At 46.7% G+C, this 8,839-nt stretch overlaps 1 long non-coding RNA gene across 1 annotated transcript; it reads right to left on the bottom strand.

Moving 5' to 3' along the window:
• Positions 1–3,908: 3,908 nt before the first annotated feature.
• Positions 3,909–4,680, bottom strand: LOC134225204 (uncharacterized). The gene is made up of 3 exons (XR_009983192.1): positions 4,531–4,680; positions 4,270–4,381; positions 3,909–4,197 (listed from the first exon to the last, which is right to left on the bottom strand). It is a non-coding gene; the product is annotated as an uncharacterized LOC134225204 (long non-coding RNA).
• Positions 4,681–8,839: the final 4,159 nt, after the last annotated feature.

Below are 8,839 nucleotides of genomic sequence, written 5' to 3'. Positions count from 1 at the left end.
CTGTAAAGCTCCCATAAGCGTCTGTGCAACAAACAACCGATTCGTCGGATACAAAGTAGGCCGATCCAACCGACGAAACCCGACTAAGTCGGGGGAAAAGTCGGTAGGATGTTTTATGGGGGTCGAAAACAAAAAAAACGAACGGCGGGATTGATTCCCCATACACTGATGCTACGTTTTGACAGCGCAAGTGAATTGAACAACTCAATGAATTATTGGCAGTGGCTGCTTTTCTACTCGCCGCTACCACATCCAGGCGCTATAGTATATGCGTAAAATAGCCAGCATGAGTTAACCGCCAGATATTTGTATGGCGAAAGACATCTAACGCGGTTTTTCTCAAAATTAGGAACTTTTCATGAAAAACTATTTGGTACCGGTTATGTAGAAAGGTGTCCGCTACTACGCCTACCAAATATTTTTTCAATGAAGGTGCTTAATTTTGAGAAATCGAACCTTAGATGCCTTTCGCCATACTGATTTCAGAAAGTTAACTCCTAGTGTGCCGCTGTAAGCACGCTCAAAGCAGGCGATTCATTGACTTGCCAAAAGTCGAACATGTTCAACTTTCTTTTCGTTCAAGTGAATTGAATTAAGGTGTTTACACTTTCAATTCGCGTTCGATTCAAGCGACTTGCTCAATTCACTTGCCTTGTCTAAACGTAGCATGAATCTAAACGTTCAATCAAAGTGTTCCCTTGGTTTGTACGTTTACTTCGACATTGTTGTTTCAAAAGGGGAAAGTCGTTGGGGCAGCAGGGACCATGTCCAAGGGCTTGACGACCCCTCCCCAGCTGTCTGTGAGTCAGGGAGAACTGCCTAGGGCGTGGTGGGATTTAGCAGTGGGCTCTGCTAAAATCCCTCCCAAAAAATACAAGTGCCCGTAAGCAGACTCTATCAAAGCGACTGTGTGCCGCTTCAAAAGCACAAGCCCAGGGAGTGCCATTGGCACATCAGGATCGATCCCAGTAAGATCCTGATTATGGTATACTGGTTGCATGTTATTGGTCTTGTTTTTGGATATTGAGATATTGTGAACGCGAGGGCTGGTAGTCTGGTTATTCTATTCTCTTAGTAAGGCCGGGTGACACCGACCTGAAACGGCGAATGGGCTAATGGCCAGGCTGTCTTCCGTCCCCTAAAACCGTGGCGGGCCTTGTAGCACGCGGTACAATCCTGTCGCTCAGCTGGCAGCTGAGTGGGAGTAGGCTCAGATGCTTTTCCCTGACTAGCGCTGATCTGGCTCTGAACACGAAAGTGTCAACCCTCGCATGGCCTCCCTGCATGCCGCAAGGTATGTATAGATAACCATGGGATCGCGAAGGCGACTACACCAGCAGGATTCGACAGCAGCCGCAAGGGGGACCCAACAGCGATGAATTCTAACAACACAAAACACAAAACGTCGAGGGATGCAGGTGAGGCGAATGGTGGTAAGGAGAACCCTTTCACCAGACGTAGCGGCCTTGAAAGGTCTCCCCAAAGATCGCCGGGGGAAGGCGATGGAGAAGCCCGTGGAGGGTCTGAGGAGGTGCCGGTTGAAGTAAAGATGGACGGCCCCACCCTGACCCGCGTCATCAAATCTGTGATGGTGAACCACGAAAAACGCGGTGGTCACACGATGGAGGTAGCCACGGAGGTATCCGACGTTGTCGTTCCTAGACAACCGGGTTAAGTACAGCAAGGATCTGAAACTTGCTGTGCAGGCACTCTGTGCCCTAGTAGTTGAGGCTAAATCGGAGTGGAGGTCCCTACTAGAGGCCAGCAAGAGTGCGGAGAGAGAGCTCCGCAAACTTGTCAAGGAGCGGAAGCAGGCGGATAAGGACAAAGAGGAGGCAGAATCGAAAATTCGTCTCCTGTCCGAGGGCAAACGACTGGCGGAGAGCCAGGTCGAGGAACTCCGCAAAAGGATGGCTGTAACAGGGGCGACCCCGAAGCTGAGTAAGGTTACGCAGGAGGCGAACCTGAAAGCAGCTGTCGAGAAGTCTGCAGCCCCGAAGCCAGAGAAAAGGAAAAAGGTCGAGCAGAAGGATGGCCATCCCAAGCCGGTGAACCCAGTGCCCCCACCATCGAGGACCACTGAAGCTCGCCGGGAGGAAGATCTACCGTGGAGGGAGGTCGTGAATCCCAAGAAGGCGAGAAGGCAACGGCAGCAGGCGGCAGAGAAAGCGGCAGGCGGAGCGATACGCGCCACTGTTAAGAAGGGTAGAGCCCAGAAGGAGACGGGTGCGCCTTCCAATGTCAGTGGTAAGCGTAAAGACAGAGGCGAGGCGATTATCGTCAGTACTGACGACAAGAGCTACGCCGAAGTCTTGAAGGCCATGAGAGTTAATGACAAACTCGCTGGCCTAGGAGAGGATGTCAACTGCATCCGAAGGACGCGGAGAGGCGAGATGATTCTCGTCTTGAAGCGGGATGCTGCTCAGAAGAGTACTGAGTACAAAAAGTTGACGGAGGAAGTCCTGGGCGATGGGGTTCAAGTAAGAGCCCTATGTCCAGTTTCGAACATCCAGTGCAAGGGCCTGGATGAAGTAACCGAGGCTAGAGACCTGGTCGACGCACTGAGAGATCAGTGCAATGTCGAGATCCAGGAATCTACGGTTCGGTTACGCAAAGCTTCGCTGGAATGCAGGTTGCCTCATTCCAAGTACCTCAGGCTGAGGCCAAAAAGGTAATGGATAAGGCTAAACTGAAAGTGGGTTGGTCGGTATGTCCGCTAAGTATAAGCCAACCGCTTCAGACCTGTTTCAGGTGTCTTGGCAACGGTCATAAGTCTTATGACTGTAAAGGACCTGATCGCAGTAAGCTATGCCGTAGGTGTGGAGCTGAAGGCCACCAAGCTCGCACCTGTCAGGCTGCACCAAGGTGTCTGATCTGTCCCCGGGTACAGACAACAGACACCTCACCGGTGTCCAGGCTTGTCCGGCCTCTAGAAGGATCCAGACACGCAGGTAACACAGCTGAATCTGAACCACTGCAAGGCGGCTCAATTGCTGCTACAACAGTCGGTTACTGAGTGTAAAGCTGATGTAGCTTTGCTGTCCGATCCATACCGCATCCCTGCCGGTAACGGTAGTTGGATTGCGGATAAGTCTCAGATGGTGGCCATCTGGACTTGCGGGCGATATCCCATCCAGGAGATAGTATCATCACCTGATGATGAGGGTTTCGTTATAGCAAAGGTAAACGGTGTTTACTTTTGTAGCTGTTACTGTCCTCCCAGGTGGAGTATAGTGCAGTTTACTAGGGTAGTGGACATGCTTGTAGCGAAACTAACTGGCTTAAAACCATTAGTTGTAGCCGGCGACTTCAATGCGTGGGCAGTGGACTAGGGATCCCGGTCCACAAACGCCAGAGGACATATCCTGCTAGAGTCGCTAGCGGTATTGAACGTAGTCCTGCTGAATGAAGGCCAAGTGCCAACGTTCAGGGGACCGAACGGTGATTCATGCATCGATGTGACCTTCTGCAGCGCGGGATGGACGGTGGAGCCAGAATGGGAGGTTCATGAGGGGCATACCTCCAGCGATCATCAGGAAATTCGTTTTATGATCCGGTATACCCCCGTAGCAACCACAACCCGGATAAAAAATATCATTAAAATATCATACATTTTATTGTTACATCACCATTTAAAACATAGTTACTACAATTGAATAGAATGGAATTCAAACATTTAAAGCACATAAGAATTAATGGTTTTCCACGATTAAATGAATGGTAAATGGGATTTTTACAATAACAAATGGGGGTTGTTATGTATCTTTACAATAAAAAAATCGAAAATTTTCCATACAAAATTCAGAGCAAAACAATTGATTTTACGGTTCTTCAATGAGATGATTTCAAAGGACAAAACCATAGAAAACAATGTGTTTCAAATGTTTTTCATACTTTTTTTCATTGTTTTACAGTAGAAATACAATACTATTTGGAATACATCTCACACCAATACTACAATAGAAATACAATACAATTAAAGGTCTTACAATTCATTTTATTTCTTTGCTTTGAAATTTAGTTTTAACTAAATTTTAGAGTTTATTTTATCCTGTTACTGAGCGCTCTTCAAAGCTACTCGCTGAGCATGCCGTAAGTGTTGCTGCTGGTAAAGAGTACTGGTGTTCGTAGTCTAATTGTAATAATTGCGGTGCTTGATGCGGCCGCTATCTTCCGGCATCCTCTTTGGGACTGATCCTGTGGATGATGAACATTATAAAAAATGTCAATGGTCTTCAAGCGGACATAGAAAATATGAAGAAAAGTTACCTGTATCAGCTCTTATATTCGGTGGATATGACTAACGAATAGCAGCAGCTGTTTTGTATGGAAAACGTTGACGATTGATGGCAAACTACGGTTTCCAGTGAGCTTCATAGTTCTGAAAGAAACAAGTCAACATGTTAACTAAAACGAAGGAACTACTTTGGTGATAACAATCAAGAACTTCCCGGGAAGTCCTATACAGATTTTCCCGCATGGTCAGTTAATCAAAACCTTCACAACACTTACAAGCACTTAGGCACTTACCATCATGACAAGGCACAGTAGACAATGATTCACTATTCAACCACTAGCAGAATCAAAAAAAGCGGAAAGCAAAGAAGCGTCTTGCACTTTGACCGTTCGATTTTTTTTATTTTTCCCCAATCACAAACAAAACATTACACGCTTAAATGGAATTAGTTTTCCACGGAGTAAAAAAAAATAAATATAAAAACTTTTTTTAAATTATTTTAATTATTGCAGAGATGCGATTTTTTTAAGATCTGAAATATAATTTATATATAAAAAAAAATTGTTTCTCAACAGTGGAAACTATTGTTATTTTATAGTTTTCGTTGTTGCATCATTATTACAAATACTTCAAACATTCACTTATTTTTTTCAGATTTTCGTCTTTAAAAATGGATTTTTGATCAACGAAATGGACTTATTTAAAAATTTGGTCAAAAGTTTAATTAACATAAGCGAACCACAACAATATTATGGAATGATTGGTGACATTTGGGTTTATTGTTCTTTTGATGTAAATACAATATAGATGTTTTTCAACTGTAAGTTATCTACATTAAATGAACAGTCGATTGTATTGTTCACCATACAATCTATAATATTCCAATGGATTAAACCATACAAGGTACTGTAAATTTTTATCCGGGAAGGCGGATCGGCAAAGCCGATCTAGGATGGCGCACCTCGCAGTTCAACCCAGAACTCTTGGAGGAATCACTACGATGGGAGACGCGAACAACGGGATTAAGTGGCGACGAGTTAATCGATGTACTAACCCGTACATGCGATGTGACGATGCCTAGGAGGACCAAACCTCCCGGAAACCGGCAACCTGTGTACTGGTGGACTGACACAATTGCAGACCTTCGTAGAACCTGTCTTCGAGCAAAGAGAAGGCTGCGACGTGCCAGAACAGACGCTGATAAGGTCGAGAGACGCAGGGTGTTCCAGACAGCGAGCAGAGCTCTGAACTACGAAATCAAATGTAGTAAGAGAGCCTGCTTCGAGCGGCTGTGCAGGATGGCAAACGACAATCCATGGGGAGATGCATACAGGATGGTGATGGCTAGGACCAATACCACGCCACCTGAGAAATCTCCGGGATGTTGGCCAAAATAGTCGACAGGTTGTTTCCGAGGCATGAATCATCGAACTGGCCCGCTACACCGTACGAGTCAGTTGACGTGGTACCGCTAGTGACTAACGAAGAGCTTATCGTAGCCGCAAGAAAACTTAAGCTCAATAAGGCGCCAGGCCCGGATGGTATTCCAAACCTGGCCCTTAAACACGCCATTCTTGCCAATCCAGATATGTTCAGGAGCTGCCTCCAGAGATGCATGGACGAAGGAAACTTCCCAGATCGATGGAAACGGCAGAAATTGGTGCTATTACCGAAGCCTGGCAAACAGCCGGGGATCCTTCGGCATACAGACCAATTTGCCTACTCGACACAGCTGGAAAGCTGCTAGAGAGGGTCATTCTGAATAGATTGTCGGCTTATACAGAGTGTGCTGGTGGCTTATCTAGCAACCAGTATGGCTTCCGTAAGGGCCGTTCTACCATCGAAGCAATTCGAGCGGTAACGGATACGGCCAAGATAGCGAGAGGTTTAAACAGAAGAGGTATTAGGTACTGCGCGTTGATTACACTTGATGTAAAAACGCGTTTAACAATGCTAGCTGGGCAGCAATTGCTGACTCCCTGCACCGATTGAGAGTTCCGGATTACCTGTGCAGGATACTGAAAAGCTATTTTCAGAATAGGGTGCTGTTATACGACACTGATGCTGGTCAAAAGTCGATCGTAGTGTCCGCGGGTGTTCCACAGGGATCGATCCTTGGACCGGTTCTGTGGAATATTATGTACGATGGAGTATTACGCCTAAGTCTCCCGGCCGGTGTGAAAATAGAAGGCTTCGCGGATGACGTAATGCTAGAGGTAACAGGAGACACTCTCGACGAAGTCGAACTGAAGGCTTCATACGCGATTGGCAGAGTGGAGGAATGGCTCAACTCGAGGCGGTTGTCCCTTGCACATCACAAGACGGAAGTCGTGGTAGTGCATAACCGTCATGGGTTGCAACAGGCGAGAATAAGAGTAGGGACCTGCACAGTTAACTCCGTGAGGTCTCTCAAGCATCTGGGCGTGATGATCGATGATAAGCTCAATTTTACGAGCCACGTCGATTATGCATGTCAGCGGGCTTCATTGGCGATAAAATCTTTATCACGAATGATGTCCAACAGATCGACGGTGCATAGTCAAGTGCGTAGGCTGATAGCTGGCGTAGCATTGTCTATCATCCGTTATGGCGTGCTGGCATGGGTCGTAGCACTAAAAGCCAAGTACAATGTAAAGAAATTGATCAGAGTACACCGGCTGATGTGTTTACGTGTCGCGAGCGCATATCGCACCATATCATATGAGGCGGTGTGCGTTATAGCTGGAATGATGCCGATCGACATACTCTTAGAGGAGGATGTGGAGTGCTACAACGAAAGGTGCAAGGTGCGAGTGCGACGGTGCAAGTGCGACGTGTCAAGAGAGCAGCTTCGTTGCTTAAATGGCAAAGAGCATGGGACACCGCAGTCAAAGGTCGTTGGACCCACAGACTGATTCCAGATGTGTCCAACTGGGTTGATAGGAAGCATGGTCAAGTCAACTTCCACCTAACACAGGTGTTGTCTGAACATGGCTGCTTTAAGAAATTCCTACACAGGTTTGGCTTCGCAGATTCTGCGGAGTGTCCTGAATGTGTAGGTGAGGTAGAATCGGCAGAGCATGTGATGTTCGCATGCCCGCGATTCGAGATAGAACGCAATGCCATGCTGCTTATTAGTGGTATGGATACAACCCCGGACAACCTCGTCGAGAGGATGTGCCGGGAGGAAGCTATATGGAATGCGGTGAACACAGCATCTTGACAGATTATGTCGAAACTGCAGCGGTGGTGGCGTCTTTAACAAAACCAACGTGTGCAGTAAGGGCACCTGTGATGCAGTGAACACTTTGCTCATCCCGACAACCAACATGTCGTGGGTGGGCTGCGGGGACCTCAGTATGTAGATATAGAGGTCATTGCGGTTCACGCGCGGTGGTTGTTGTCGGGGTGCTCGTCTCCAACGTGAGATTATGATACGGACCGTTAGGTCACTATCATAGCTTGCGATCGACGGGTGGTGAGGTAGCCACCCTTGAAGTCAATGTTGTGTGTATTGACGTCAAGTGCGTTAGCATAGGCGTGAGCGTTCTCAATGGTCCCCCCCTGATGTATTGCTTAATTGCGGGCCGGGGGTACGGACTAGCGAAAGGGTTTTGGTTTTAGTGGGTCGGGTAAGAGTTACATGACATACCCATCCCCACACTACCTGAGTACCTCCTCAGGTGTCTGGTTGCAGATTTCCGTTTACCCTTGCTCAAGAAAAAAAAAAAAAAAAAGGGCGAAAGTCGCAAACGTAAACATTGACTTCTGCTGATTTCAGGAAGATTAGAGACTTCTGGCGGTATTTTCCACTTCCGTTCGATAGAAGGCGCGGAGCGCCACCAGTTCCAAGTGGTTGTTAGCTGAGAGCAGTCCTAGTTGTTGAGGAATTTGCAGGAGAAGGCATTGTTTTCGTTTGCGACATTGGCCCTTATGAAACAACTGTGTCGACTTGCTAGGTGGACACGGTCGGTAGAGTAGCCGTTCCACCAAGTGTTCGTTAAGGTGATTATACAGTCAAGCCATGTGGTGAATTTCAAAACCAGCGTAATATTTTTTGTACATTGCTGAAATTAAAGTCGATTGCTTAGCATGAGTAATCAAACGATCTACAGATGTTGTGATCCCCATGGGCGTTGTTGTTCTCTCAATTCGTGCTCTTGAAAAACCACTAGAAAAAGCACGTGGTTTCCAAGATGGCCGATTTGTGGCTTTATTGTATAATCACCTTAAAGTAGTCGCTAGAGTATCCGCTGTTGGTTTGAGCGAGACAAAGTAAACGTCAAAAAATTCCAACCAGCAATCTGAGTGAAAGAGCGAATATTTGTTTACCGGCCACCACGTGCTTTTTGGAATTTGCATTTTTGGCGGTAAAGGTAGCCTCACACCTCGAGAATTTGGATCGCGGATTTTTTCCCCATGTATTTTTGCATATGCGATGTTTTCGGGATTTGGACACGGAAAATCAAAATCCGGGCCCCATTTAAAATGCACGGGGACCAAAATCCGGTGGAAAATTTTCCCGAGGTGTAAGGTAGCCTTAAGGTAGCCTCACACCTCGGGAATTTGGTCCGCGGATTTTTTCCTCATGCATTTTTGCATATGCGATGTTTTCGGGATTTG

The sequence above is a fragment of the Armigeres subalbatus genome, chromosome 3, assembly GCF_024139115.2.
Source record: "Armigeres subalbatus isolate Guangzhou_Male chromosome 3, GZ_Asu_2, whole genome shotgun sequence".
In the NCBI taxonomy this organism is placed as follows: domain Eukaryota; kingdom Metazoa; phylum Arthropoda; class Insecta; order Diptera; family Culicidae; genus Armigeres; species Armigeres subalbatus.
This window is presented reverse-complemented; position numbering and strand designations above follow the sequence as displayed.